This window comes from Rousettus aegyptiacus, unplaced genomic scaffold (assembly GCF_014176215.1).
Source record: "Rousettus aegyptiacus isolate mRouAeg1 unplaced genomic scaffold, mRouAeg1.p scaffold_m13_p_2, whole genome shotgun sequence".
Taxonomy (NCBI): Eukaryota; Metazoa; Chordata; class Mammalia; order Chiroptera; family Pteropodidae; genus Rousettus; species Rousettus aegyptiacus.
In genome coordinates, this window is record NW_023416295.1 from 121,925,057 (window position 1) to 121,939,417 (window position 14,361).

At 34.8% G+C, this 14,361-nt stretch overlaps 1 pseudogene; it reads right to left on the reverse strand.

Moving 5' to 3' along the window:
* Positions 1-1,373: 1,373 nt before the first annotated feature.
* Positions 1,374-1,492, reverse strand: LOC118614699 (annotated as a pseudogene).
* Between the last annotated feature and the right edge of the window lie 12,869 nt (positions 1,493-14,361).

Here is a 14,361-nt window from a genome sequence, read left to right on the forward strand (position 1 = left end):
CTGCACCATCAGCAGCAGCCTCTACTTTCACTGTGACTCAATCTGAGTTAATCCTCCATGTTCCATTGAGGTAAGCCTGCCCCTTTTCAGACTCACCAAGGAAGAAAAGCACCCCTTCTGAACTCAGTTTTCATGCCTGGAAGAAGTTGGTGGAGATGGCTTTAGATATTCCTACCACAGTCAAAGCATCCTGGGAAAAAGTTAGGGAAAAGAACTCCATGTTCCTCCACCAGAATCAAAAGGCATCTCAAACATTAATGAGCCAGAAAACTCAAAGGGAAGGAAAAGAGGAAGTTGTTGTTCTGAGTTTATATAGGGTTCAGGAAAGGAAGGACTGATCCTCACCTCTAAGACTGTGGGCTTACTGAAATCCAGGAATATCAGTTCCTTCTTTAAGGAAAAAAATGTTACCAAGGAATTTAGGAATTTAGGGGAGGCCAAGGAGACCCTGGAAATAGTCAAGTACAAATAAGCCCTTGCTTCTCAACAACTATCGGGAGACTTTGTAGGAACTAGTGACCTGGGAAATTACCATATGGTAGATAGGCATCTATGTGGTCCAGGGACTTCAGTAGGCAAGGAATTTTTCACACTACTAAACATGTTGATTGCCCAGATTCAGGATAGCCATGCTTTAAAGAGCAGCTTCCTGGTAACCATGGACACAGAGCCTAAGAACCAGCCCAGGCCTGTTTGTGTTGTCCCTAGCTTCAGACAGATTGACTTCTGCATCTCTGAGTGTCATCCCAGAGGGGGGCCAGTGGAGATCTGGCAGCTTTTCAGGTGCTTGCTGTTGATAGGGAGGCTGGAGAGAGCAGCCTGTGCCTGTGGGAGCCTGTTAAACTTTAGGCTTCAAGAAAGAGCCAGAAAAAAGAATGCAACCCCAGCGACCAAGAGGACACTATGTGCCCCAAAACAGAAGGGCGTGGCAGAGATCAAAAAGGATTGGAGGATCCCCAAGCCAGAGGGAGAAACCAACCTACCCAGGCCAGTGAATTATCTGAGGTTTGTAAGACTCTGCCAGTCCTGCTACAGAACAGACAGTGTCCTTCCAAAGGAAAATGGGAAAAAAAACATAACATGCTGTTTTCAGTGAGTTTGGTTCCAGAAAAAAGACAAGAGGCAGGAAAGCTCACTGCAAAAAGTTAAGTCAGTACCAGCTTCTATGCAAAAGTACAAGATCAGATGAAGGTAGAACTGACATGGGCTTTTGGGATCCTGAAGTTCAAGGGGCACATGTGACTTTGGGAGCTGAATCTTGGAAAGAAATAGTCTTAGACAGAGTTTTCCAGCATTTGAATAAAGTCAGAACAAGGAGGAACTCCAGGTCCAGGCATTGTTTTGTTTTGTTTTGTTTGATTTTTGGTTTTTGACACCTACAACACCTGGTTTTCCTAGGTGGTCTCCCATCCAAGTACTAACCAGGCCCAAACCTGCTTAGCTTCTGAGATCAAACAGGATCAGGTGTGTTCAGGGTGGCCCAGGCATTGTTTTTAAATGGGAAATTCAGTGTCTACAAGGCTCTTTCCAATCTAGATCAAAAGAAAGAGACCAGTGCCACATATTGTGCAACCACCAAGCAGGCTCTGAGGATGGGAGTGGTTCTAGCAGGAGAAAGGGTGACAAAAACCCTGAGAGTCATCCTTGCAAAACTCAGATTTCAATGATCAAACAAAGGGGTAAAAGATAAGTTCCCTGGAAACATACAAGAAACCCAACTCTTGAACACAGTTGAGTCTGACTTCTGTTGTAAATGCTGCAATTGCAGAAAGCCAAGAGAGCAAGAGGTCGGAGAGCAAGGTGGTGCCCTTGGCTTAGTCCTTCAGTGTCAGTTGGATACATCCCCATAATCTCCACAGTCCTAGAAGGGTGTGCTTCCCTGGGCAGTCCAATATGGTCTTTTGCGAACTTCTTTGGCAAAAACTCAGGGAAGTTAAATAACAAGCCCAAGTTTGCCTAGCTGGTAAGTCCTGATGTCTTGAGAGTATAGGTCTTTTCCTTCATCCCTGTCCCCAGGTGAGATTATTTGCTGAATGTAAAGGTAAAAAATTTTGTTCTTTGGAGTTCTAAAGAGAAGCCAAATCTTTGTGGAAAAACAAAATCAAGTCATATCAGTAGAAACTTATTCCAATTTGCCAGTTTTAACACAACAATGCCAATAGTCATATTTACAGTGCACCAATTAATGTAGTTTAAAACTGAAAAGATTTCACATTTCGAATTAGAAGCACTTTTTAAAAGTTAGGTAGTGGAAAAATCAGAGTAAATGCAATAATTTATACAGTTGAACACTCCTGCCCTCTGCTGGCTAGAATTGACAGCAACCTGACTCAGGTTAATTGTACTAACAGTAATTCTTGATACCTGTCAAGTTTTCTAATAGAAGACAGACAGTTCTTCCTATGCTTTGATTGGGAAATTTCTTAGTTTTTTTTCCTTCAAAAGGTATGTGCGCGCGCGCACACACACACACACACGGAAGACCTTGCATTTGCGCCTTTCCCTCCCCTCCCTCCATTTTATTGTATTGTAGTAGCCTTCTCAAGTGCTGATTTGTTTCATTATATTGTAAGAAGATGGGGACAATGCTTTTTTGATTCAAAATATAATCACCAGCATAAAATAGTACCTAGTACATAGAAGATGATCAGTAAACATTTATTGAGTGAATGAGTGACAGCAAGAGAGAAAACTGGAGAGGGATTGAGAAAGAGGAGGAAGAGAGACAAAACCTATTCCTTCAAGGACTTTTCCCATCTTTTCAGAGAGATGTTTATGTCAGAAATACTAATATCACACTTAGTATGTTCTAGGTATAGGAAACAGGAACCCAGTTAAGTTGGCAAACATAAATATTGACCTAAGCATTTAAAAAATATTCTTATATAGTCCTTATAATGATCCTATAAAATAAACACTATTATATTCATTTTACAGATGAGGAGACTCTATCAGGAAGAGGTTAAATTAAATTTCCAAAGGCTAAAAAGCTACTAATTGGTGGGGCTGGGATTTGAACCCAGGAAGTTTGACTCCACAGTTCACACTTTTAACAAGCATGGCGCCTCTTCAAAAGATGTGAAGAAGAGGTAAGAGCACAGGTAGAGAAGAAAAAGCTTCAGGAGTATTACATCAATCTTTCCATGTAAGTCACTTGCCTGCTGGGACATATTTACATCAAAGATGACCTCACTATAGCAGGGAATCAAATTAATCAATCCAGTGCTTCTTACACTTGATCACTAAATGGAAGCTACATGGAATGGTAGAGGACCCAGAACAATCTTAGGGGAAAAATTTTTTAGTAGCTTTTTACCATAGCTTAAAAATTTATTAAATCTTTTTACTTTCAATGATGGATAGATCATCCAGACAGAAAATCAATAAAGAATCATTGGTCTTAAACTACACATCACATCAGATTAAACTAACAGACATTTATCTTACATTTCATCCAGCAGCAATAGAATACATATTCTTCTCAAGAGTCTCCAGGACAGATCATATGTTAGGCCGCAAGTCAATACATTTAAGAAGATTGAAATTATATCAAATATCTTTTCTGACTACAGTGGTATATAACAAGAAATTAATTATAAGTGGAAAACTGGAAAATTAACAAATATGTGGGGATTAAACAATATGCTTCTGAACAACCAATGGTCAAAGAAGAAATCAAAGGAAAAATAAAAAATACGTTGATAAATGAAAACAGAAAAAGCATATTTAAACATAGAATGCAGCAAAAGTAGTTCTGAGAGGGAAGTTTACAATGACAAATGCCTCCATTAAGAAAAGTAAGATCTCTGGATGTGGTTCCATAGTGTAGTGGTTAGCACATCTGCTTTACACACAGAAGGTCCTGGGTTCATGCCCCAGTGGAGCCATAGTCCATGGTCTACAGTCATGCCACCCTGAACAAACCTAACGTCTGACCTTGGAAGCTAAGGGGGTTGGGCCTAGTTAGTATTTGGATGGGAGACCACCTAGGTAGACCAGGTGCTATAAGCATAACTAATAATAACAAATGTTTTAAAAAAGAGAAAGATCTCAGTAAGTAACCTATCTTTACACCTCAAGAAACAATAAAAAGAAAAAAAAACTAAACCCAAAGTTAGGACAGGAAGAAAATAAAGATCAGAGCAGAAAGAAATGAAATAGAGACTAAAAAGACAAGAGAAAAGATCAATGAAACTCAGCCGGTTCTCTGAAAAGATAAAATTGACAGATCTTTATCTTAACTCACTAAGGAAAAAAAGAGAAAACTCAAATAACTAAAATAAAAAATGAAAGAGGAGGTGTTACAACTGATACCACAGAAAGACAAAGGCTTGTTAAGAGACTACTGTGATCAATTATGTCAACAAATTAGAAAACCTTGAAGAAATGGATAAATTCCTAGAAACATACAACATACTGATACTGAATCAAGAAGAAATAGAAAATCTAAACCAACCAATTACTAATAAGGAGACTGACTGAATTAGTATTCAATACAATGACAGAAGTCCTTCCATATCAGTAACAGTAGACAGAGAACGACAGGGTGGATAAAAATACATGATCCAACTATACACTGTCTGCAAGAGACTCACTTGAGACCCAAGACATAAACAGGTTGAAAGTGAAAGAATGGAAAAAGATATTCCATGCAAATCATAAACAAAAGAGATCAGTGGTGACTATACTAATATTGGACAAAATAAGACTTTAAATCAAAAAAGGCTACAAGAGATGTAGATATTATATATTAATAAAGTTTTAATACGGTAAGACAATACAATTATAAAAATTTACACATGCAATGACAGGCCATTAAAATATATAAAGCATATTATTTTGTAATAGATTTCTAGAACTTTTTCATTTTGCAAAATTGAAACTCTATAGCCATCAAGAAATAACTCATCAACTTTTGAACTAACTTTGCATTTCTGGGATAAACCCTACTTGGTCATGATGTACTATACTTTTTATAAATTGCTGGATTCCTATGCTAACTTTTGTGTGTGTATATGAGAATTTCTGCATTTATGCTTACTGAATTTGACAGTTTTTAGTATTAAGTTTATGCTGGCCTCATGAAACAATTTGGGGAGCGTTTCCTTCTTAATTTTTGAAAGTTTGTATAAGATTATTATTTCATTCTTAAGTGTGCGATAGAATTTAACAGTGAAATTTCAAGACTTTTTTTGGGGGGAGGGGGCAAAGTTTTTTTAAGTTTAGGTATAACTTACATATAGTAAAATTAACATTATTTTGGTTTACTGTACTGAGTTCTATAAACCCATGAAATTTTCAATTCTATCAGGTAAATACCTAGAAATGAGATTGCTGGGTAGAATGGTTAATATATATTTAACTTTATAAGAAACTGCCAGACTGTTTTCCAAAGTGGCTATACCATTTTGTATTCCCACTAGTAATGTATGAGAATTCCGATTGCTCCACTTCCTCACTAAAACTTGGTACTGATTTTTTTTTGTTTGTTTGTTTTGACCAGCCTTGCTCAAACGCTGATCTCAGCCTTTTATCTTCTAGAACTGTGAGAAAGTAAATTTCTGTTGGTTAAACCACTCAGTTGTGGTACTTTTTACAGCAGCTCCAGAAATCTAATACATCATCTAATCTACCAATTTCTATCTTTTAATTAGTATGTTTAGATTACTTACATTTAATGGAATTGTTGCTATTGTTGGGTTTAGCTCTATTTGTTCATTGGTTGTCCCCTCTGTTTTTGATCCTTTTCCCTACCTTTCTGATCTCCTTTGCTATTATTTGAATACTTTTATATTCTATCTTTATTGGCTTTCTGGCAGTGTCTTTTGGACTTTTGTTTTTGTCTTAGTGGTCTGTGTATAAATTAAATTATATATACCTAACTTTCCCCATTATATCCAGGTTAATATTTTGCAGGTCAAGTGAAACGTAGAAGACTTACAATCATATAGGTTGCTTTAACCTCCCCTCTTTGTTATAGTTGTCATATGTATTCCATCTGTATATATTAATATTTCTACCAAGCAGTGTTATAATTTTGAGAGGGGATTTGTTCTACGTGACTTAAAAATGCTTAAAGGAAATTATTTAGGCTAAAGAGTAAGTACCAGAGGGAAATTTAGAACTTGAAAAATGATAGAAAAGCAATAGAAATGATAACGATCTGAATACATTTAATAGTTTAATAGGTAAACTGTTTCTCCTCTTAAGTTCCCTAAAATATGAATGACCAATGAAAACAAAAAATGATTGAGATGCAGTCTACTATGGGTCTTTGGAGAAAGACACACACAGGGAGAATAAGGCTGCCAGTATTCTTTTAGAATCTATCTGCTGCTGATGAATTCTTATAATTTTCTTTCATTTCAAAATCTTTATTTCACCTTTTTCTGATGGATATTTTTGCTGGACATAGAACCCTGAGTTAAAGCCATGAGCACTCATGTTCAGGTTTTTACAAATACATACATTTTCATTTCTCTAGAATAACTGTCAAGAAAGATTGCTGGGTTGTATGACAAACGTACACATAGTTTTTAAAGAAAATGCCTAATTATTTACCAGAATGGCTTTACTATTCTATATTGCCAATGGCAATGTATGAGATCACTTTTTTTTGTCTTTACTAGGATTTACAATCGTCGCTATGTCTATGCTTTATCTTCTTTTAGTTTTAGCTTTATGCTCTCCATTTATATCTATAATTCACTTTGAGTTAGTTTTTGTATAAGGTTTGAGTTTTAGGTCTAGGCTTATTCTTTAACTTATGAATATCCAATTGCTCCAGCACAGCTGTTTAAGACTATCCTCTCTCCATTGAATTGCTTTGCAACTTTATCAAATACTGGTTGGCCATATTTGAGTGATGATGCTATTTTGAGGCTCTTCTGTTCCACTGATCCGTATGTTTATCCCTCTGCCAATACCAGTCTTAATTACCACAGCTATATGTCTTGAAATCTGTTGTCTTTCCCTATGAGAATTGGTCACACTTTCCTTATTATTTGTATGTCAAGTGGTTTTGGATTCTATCTTGGAAATTGTGACTGTGATGTTTTGTAGACTGTGGGTTATCTTATTATTTTATGGAGGATGTTAAACTTAGTGTTCGTTCGTTTGTTTGTTTTAACCAATCAACCCACAGTTTAGGCTCAGACCAAAAGTTCTGTCTTGCCTTCTGTGGACAGTGCTTTCAATATCAGTTCTGTTTTCAAAGCCTTTGCTATTTTCCTTTCGGACTTTCCCATTCCTCATTAAGGATTAGTCTGAGATTTGGGCTATAGTTTAAATCTTAGCCCAGGTCATAGAGCTTTTGCTTATTGTTTTAGGTCTGTCCTGAACTTCTGTTTGTCAGGGGGTTAACATGAGACTTGAGCAATGGTCTAAATGTTAAGTTATGATATTTTAGATTTGTCCTGTCCATGCACAACTCAGGAGTGCGTCTAAGTGTTAACAATGAATTAGGTAATCCCCTTCTCCAAATCTCTCCTTTCCAGAATTCCTGTTATACTTTCTGGCCTGAAGGTTTACCTTTTAATGGTTCCCTTAGACAAGGAAACAAGGTTATATTGGAAGTTAAGCATCTGATTACACATTTCTACAAATGGGCCTGTACTTAATGGTATAGCTATGAGAAAAAGAAACTTAGGGAATTTACCCCTTTATGGACTGCTTTTCCACCTTCTGACTTCTTTCCACAATCCATCTGTTTTTGTTTACTTTTCAGAACACTCAGGTAGTTGCTTTATGAATATTCTCAAGATATTATAGTTATAATTCACAAGAGGTAAGCGCTAGTGGGCTTTAGTGCCTTGAAGAAACAAAACCTTTTTTTTCTCTCTGTGGGAAGTATTTTAGCTACAATTTATTTAAGATTAGAGCTTTAAAGAATTTCTATTTCTTTTGTGTTAGTTGTGATAAATTGTACTCTTTAAGGAAGTTGTCCATTTCATCTAAGTTATTGAATTTGTTGTCAAAATTGTTTATAATATTCTATTATTACGCTTTTATTCTTCATAAAATTTATAATGATGTCCTTGTTTTCATTTCTGATATTGGTAATTTATTCTATTAGTGTTATGGGTGAATTGTGTTCCCCCCACATTCATATGTTGAAGACCTAACCCTCAGTACCTCAAAATTGCCTGTATTTGTACAAAGAACTTTCAGAGAGGTAATTAAGTTAAAATGAGACCATTAGGGTGGGCCCTAATCCAAGATGACTGGTATCTTTATAAGAAGATTAGAACCAGGTGTACACAGAGGGCCACATGAAGAAGCAAGAAGAGAAAATAAATTTCATTTTTTCAAGCCACCCTATTTTTTGTTATGGAAGCCCTAGCAAACGAAGACAATCAGTCTTTCTAGTTTACTATTTATTAGACTTTCCAAAACCCTCTTTTGCTTTGTTGATTTTCTCTAATTTCGATTTCACTGATTTCTATTCTTGACTATTTTAGTTTCTTTGCATTTAATTTTTTTTTTACTAGCTTCTTAAAGTGAATGCTTAATTTGTTTTAAACCTTCTTTTCTAAGTATTTGAAGTCATAAATCTCCCTTGAGGTTGACAATCCGTTCCAGCTTCACCTACAAATTGTCATGTAGTTTTCTTCTTTAACCCATGTTAACCTTCTAGATATCTTGTTATTTATAATTATCTGGCGGTGAGAGAGCATACCCTGTATGGCATCAATCCTTTGCAATTTACTAAAATTTAATTATGAACCAGAATTTGGTCTATCTTAGAGGCTATTTCATGTGCATTTGTCGTGTGTAGTGTTATATAAGTGTCAATCATCTTATATTAATATATCTGCACTAAATTTATAATGTTAGGTATTTCCATGGTGTATAATTTTCTGTTTACTTATAACTCATCTGGGTCTTTACAATGAAAGTGTGTCTCTTAGGAAAAGCGCATAGTTGGATTAGTTGTTTTTTTTTTTGTCCTGTCTTACAATCGCTGCCTTATAGTTTAATCTATCATATTTAATTATTAATATAGTTGTGTTTAAATTTACCACTTTCATTTTCTAGTTGTTATTTCTGTTCATTGTTCCTTTACCTCCTTTCCTACCTTTACTTTTTTGGGGGGAAGGGAGGAGTAATAATAATATTTATTATTCCATTTTAGCTCTTATTGGCTTTTTTTTTGGTGGTTGCCCTAAAATTTATGTATCATATACATTCTTACTATATCATGATCTTATACATTAGTGTAAGAAATTTATAACAGTATTTCACATATATCCCTCTCATCTTATTGTCCTATATTTTATTCCCAAGTTACAACCCCATAGTACATTGTCATTCATTTTGCTTTGAGCAACCATTTGATTTTCTCTAATAAAAGTTATTATATCGATCCACATATTCTACTCACCATTTTCAGAGCTTCCATTCCTTCCTATAGATCTGAATTTCCATCTGGAAATTATTCCAGTTTTCCCCCCAGCATTCTTGCAGTATGGGTTACTGGTGGACAAATTCTGTTTATCTGAAAATATTTAATTTGCCTTCAATTCTTGACATTTCCCTTTGTATCAATCCTAAATCGGATACATCTCTCCTTATCCCTTTTAGCACCTCAAAGATGTCATTCCATTTTCTCCTGGCCTTTATTGTTTCTAATGAAATGTCAGATGTCACATTATTTCCTAAAAATATGACTCTCCTCCAGCCCTCCTCCCACCTCTGGCATGGCTTTTAAGAATTTTTTTTAAATCAGTTAGGCCATAAGGGTATACATATGGTTTATTTATTCTGCTTGGGTATCCTAGCTTCCTACATGAGCTGACATTTTTTATCAAATTTGGAAAGACTACCTATCTTCAATTATTTTATTTTTTTCTACTCCATTCACTTACTTTTCTGTTTGGTTGTTTCAGAAGTTTTTGAGTCCCTATTAAGAAAAAAAAAAAAATCTCTGTGCTTTACTTTGGATGATTTTTTAAATTTATTTTTAAACTCATCTGCATTAATCCTGAAATTTTTATTATATACAAAATATTAATATTTCCATGTTTTTTATAGTTTTCATATATTTCCTGAGATTCCCTACTTCTCATTCTATCTTTTTCTGTAGATTATTTAATGTATTTATCACTTATTTTAAAGTCCTTGTTTATCAATTCTAACATCTGGGTTATTTTTAGATGTTTCCTTTGACCATGGGTTATATTTTTCTGTTTTATATTCTAGTAATTGTGAACAATTTTTTCTATTTTACAACATATGGAGGCAACAAAGTAATGCCAATGCCTCAGAAATGAACATTTTTATGTATATCCTTGGAATGTATTTCTCATTTACTTTTTTATGATAAACAATTTTCATGAAATGATCCTGACCTTCTCCAATAACTCGGTTTTTCTGTATTTGAAGTTATATTAAAAAAACATGATAGTTGTGGAACTATAGCCACAAATGATTTATAGAACATCCCTGATCCCTGAAATTCATAGTCAAGTTACAGGTAGAGTATTCTAATGTTCCTGTGGGTTATGCACAGCTTTAGAAGAGGGTAGATCAAGAGAATCCAAGAAAAGATGCCTTAGAAAGACAGAGAATATGATACAGTAACCTTGAATTTTAAGGGTAAACCCCAACATCACATCTTGACAAATTGAGTCAAATGAGCAAGCATTAAAGAGTTTGAATGGATATACCATGTTCTTGGAGATCCAATGTAGTGTGGAAACAGACAGGAGTGATAAAAGGATATGTAGGTCAAAATTCAAGTTTACAGATATACCAGCCAAGTGTAAGGGTAGACACAAATATGCATTAAAATTTCAAGTGAATAGAAATGTCTCAGAATCCAGAAAGAGTATGTGGATCCAGTGACAAAAGAGGGAGAAAAGACTATCATCAAAGACAAGAAGTTGTCTTCTTTCTGCCCTGGTTTAATGGTCTTATTTTGAAGACAAAAACATCTGGTATGATTGCACTAAATTCTGAAGTTAAATTTTGTATTTGCTAATAATTGTAGTATGAAAGCAGTTTACCAAGTTCCAACAATTTCAGTAGCATCTAAGAAAACACTTAGTCTTAGCCCTATCATCTCATTATGAACCTTGTATATATTAAAATAACACAAACACTTCTGTATCACTTATTTCTAGAATATACATCAATTAGATGGTCTGCCATGTGCTTCAAAAGCATGTTTTGAACAAGTAATTAAACTTCCTTTCTGAGTTTAATTAAGGGGTTAAAAATATTGTTAATGGACTATACGTACAAATAACTCTGGTTGGGCTATTTTATTTTCACACAGCTAGAATTGTTGCCATGAAACAAACCAATCTTTCAAGTGCCTTTTTATGAAAGTGGGAAGTTCCAGATGTTCCAAATCTAAATAGTTGTTTAAAGGGAATTTTGGAGGACCGTTTCATGAAAACATTTTGTAGCTTAATCCTTCCATGAAGGAAAATAAATCACAGAAAATCTCCCTTTTCCAATCAGACTTGACTATCTTCTCCTTTCTCAATTTTTGGCTTCTTTTGTTTTCAAAATTAATGTACCCTGCTGTGAAACGGTCTTGCCCTTGGCTATCAAGACTCTTTGTGCTTCAAAAGTAAAATATTTTTTAAAAATAGGAATGCAAGTCTGACAAGTATAGGCCATTTCACTCCCCAAATTAGTAATTTGCACACCTACATTGTTCCAAGCAAATAGCCAATATTTATACTATTTCAATGTGCTTGGGGGACTTAGGGACTTGTATTTAGGGACAGTGGTAACAACTCATTCAAGTTGATTCATACTATACAAATCATGCATTCCCATGGGGATGGGGTCTCTGGCAGTGTTTGTTTAAATATAATTATCACTTCACAGGTTGCCTGAAAGCAATTACTAGGTAAGCTCTCATTAGAATTTAATAACTCTACCTTTTAGAGGACACAGGAAAACAGGCTTGGTGACTACATTTTCAGTCAATGCAGAAGCAAAAAGAATCTAGATCATACTTTCAGTAGTTAATTCTCCTGGAAAACCTTGGACTCTTCAAGCAAAATGGACACTCTTAAGGGAAAGTTGACTTCAGAATGTTGTATATGTGATATTGGGCAAAAGGAGGCTATTAGCCTAGTCACAGAATAGTTACTCTGCCATGAAAAACAGATAAAATCTGAGTTAGAAGACAGAATTCTTTACAATAAAAATGTTTTTAGAAAATGTAAAATAAATAACAAAATAGAAAATAAATGAAATGTGCTGTCTTATACATTCGATTCTGAATATTCCAAATTTCATAAGTGATGCTGAATTTAGAATGTTATTATATTTTAAATTTATATTTTAATGCACATTCATAAGACAAAATTACTTTTAAAGCTTTTAGAATACATACTCAGCAATATATCCAGGATAAAACACAATTTTAATTCCAACATTGAGCACATTTCATTTAATAATGATCACATTTAATACTACATAGTATGCCCTACACCACCTTAATGTCTATGAACAAGACTCTTCCATCAGATAATTCAGTGTAATGGCGTCTGATAGGTATGCAAACTGTATTCCAAGGTGGCAACCGATGTGTCAGAGAAACCAAGCAAATGTATTGTGATAGGTCTTAAAAGAATGTAGTTTGTCAGGTAGGAGATAAGGCAGGCAGTGTGAACAAAATTATATGTGGAAAAGCCCAGTGTTGTCGAATTTTAAGTTTGAGGGAAGGTGAGGAATTGGATAAAGGCTAATTGTCAACTTTTTCCCTTGAATGCCAGTTGAACAGGCAACCCTGGTGGGGTTAACCTACTCTTTGGTCTCTTGCTAAAGAAAACTAGTTGGAACTTGAGTGTGAATGATATTGAATAGTGGTAACTGCTCTCATATATAAAGAGAGAACAATCAGCATACTTCGGTACTTCTTTTAGTAATAATATTTGCTGCATTTTAATAATGATCCAGACATAATCAAAACCTTATAATCATTCTGAAAGGTAATACTCAGTGCCAGGAGTGGATGGCTTAGGTGGATGGGAAATTTGTTAATAACCCTACACCACAAGTGAACTGTACATTCTGAGAAAACTCATGTGTTTGCTAAGCAAATATGTGGGTGATTAGTCTCACATTCTTTCTAATCAGACTGTTCATCCCCCAAACCCTCCTGGATGGAAATCCTGAAACTGCTCTAGTTTGTAAATTAGAGAAGTCAGAGTCAGAGAGGTGACATGACATGCAGAAAATAAGTCCAGGTAGTTTAACTCTATGTTCCAAATCACCCCCGCCCCCTATGGGGGAGTTAGAGGAGAACTTTAAAGAGAGGAATAGATTTTTCTTTTTTTAATGGTGATTACTTTGTCAGAATAGAGAATGGACTGGAATAGGAAGGGAGTGGTGGCCAGGAGACATAGTCCTGGTGAGTGGATCTGACTGTATGATACCACATCATCATCTGCCATGACATTCAGAGTTATTTAATACTGGTTAAATTAAAATATCTATGTCACTAAATATATCCAAACGTAATAAAAGCCATAACCTCTGGAGTTTAGATTATTATCTATCTTTAACTCAAATGATTTTAGATGACTTATGAAACTGAGGATACTAGATAACATAATCTACATCTACTGAAGGCTGAGAAAAGGTTCTAAATGTAAAGTTACGCTCATAAATAGCTTTAAAAATCATATCTGTTAGTATATAACTGGATTCTAACATCCATGATAAAATTTTAATTTCCAAGCTTACCATCACATCAAGACTTCTGCTTCAAGTTTTTCATAGGAGCTAGGAGAAAAATTTTTTTAAACGAAAAAACAAATATTAATTTGACCCACACTACATATTCTTTTGCTACACACACACACACTTCAACAAAAACTTCAAAAGCTGAGTTTGAGCCTTCCACTGAAGTCTGTAAAGAGTGATGATACAGCACTCTAGTTGTCTATAATAGAAAATACTGCCTTATTTTGCAAAACTTGGAAGTTCACAATTCTACATCCATTACTTCAATCCCTGCAAGAAATTGGTATCATTTTACAGTTCAGAAAATTGAAATTCAGAAGCAAATGACTTGTTTAGAGCTAGCTGTGATGAAATGGTTCTAAATATAAACTTTCCTACCATATCTGTCTCCCAACAAATATACTACCCAAGGATGTTACTATTTGAATCTGCATATTACCTCAACTTGTACAATGCATGGCTCAAAATCGAATGTAATCCTGAGTTTTAGAAGTTGAAGAGTTTTATCATACTAAAGCCATGCACTATTTAAAAGTCCTATAGCAATTCCTCCTCAAATTGTATAATTTCTCCATATTTACATTTTTTTAAATGAGGGAAATTCTAAAATAATTCTTATTTGTAGGCTGCTTTGTCAAGTAATTAAGAATT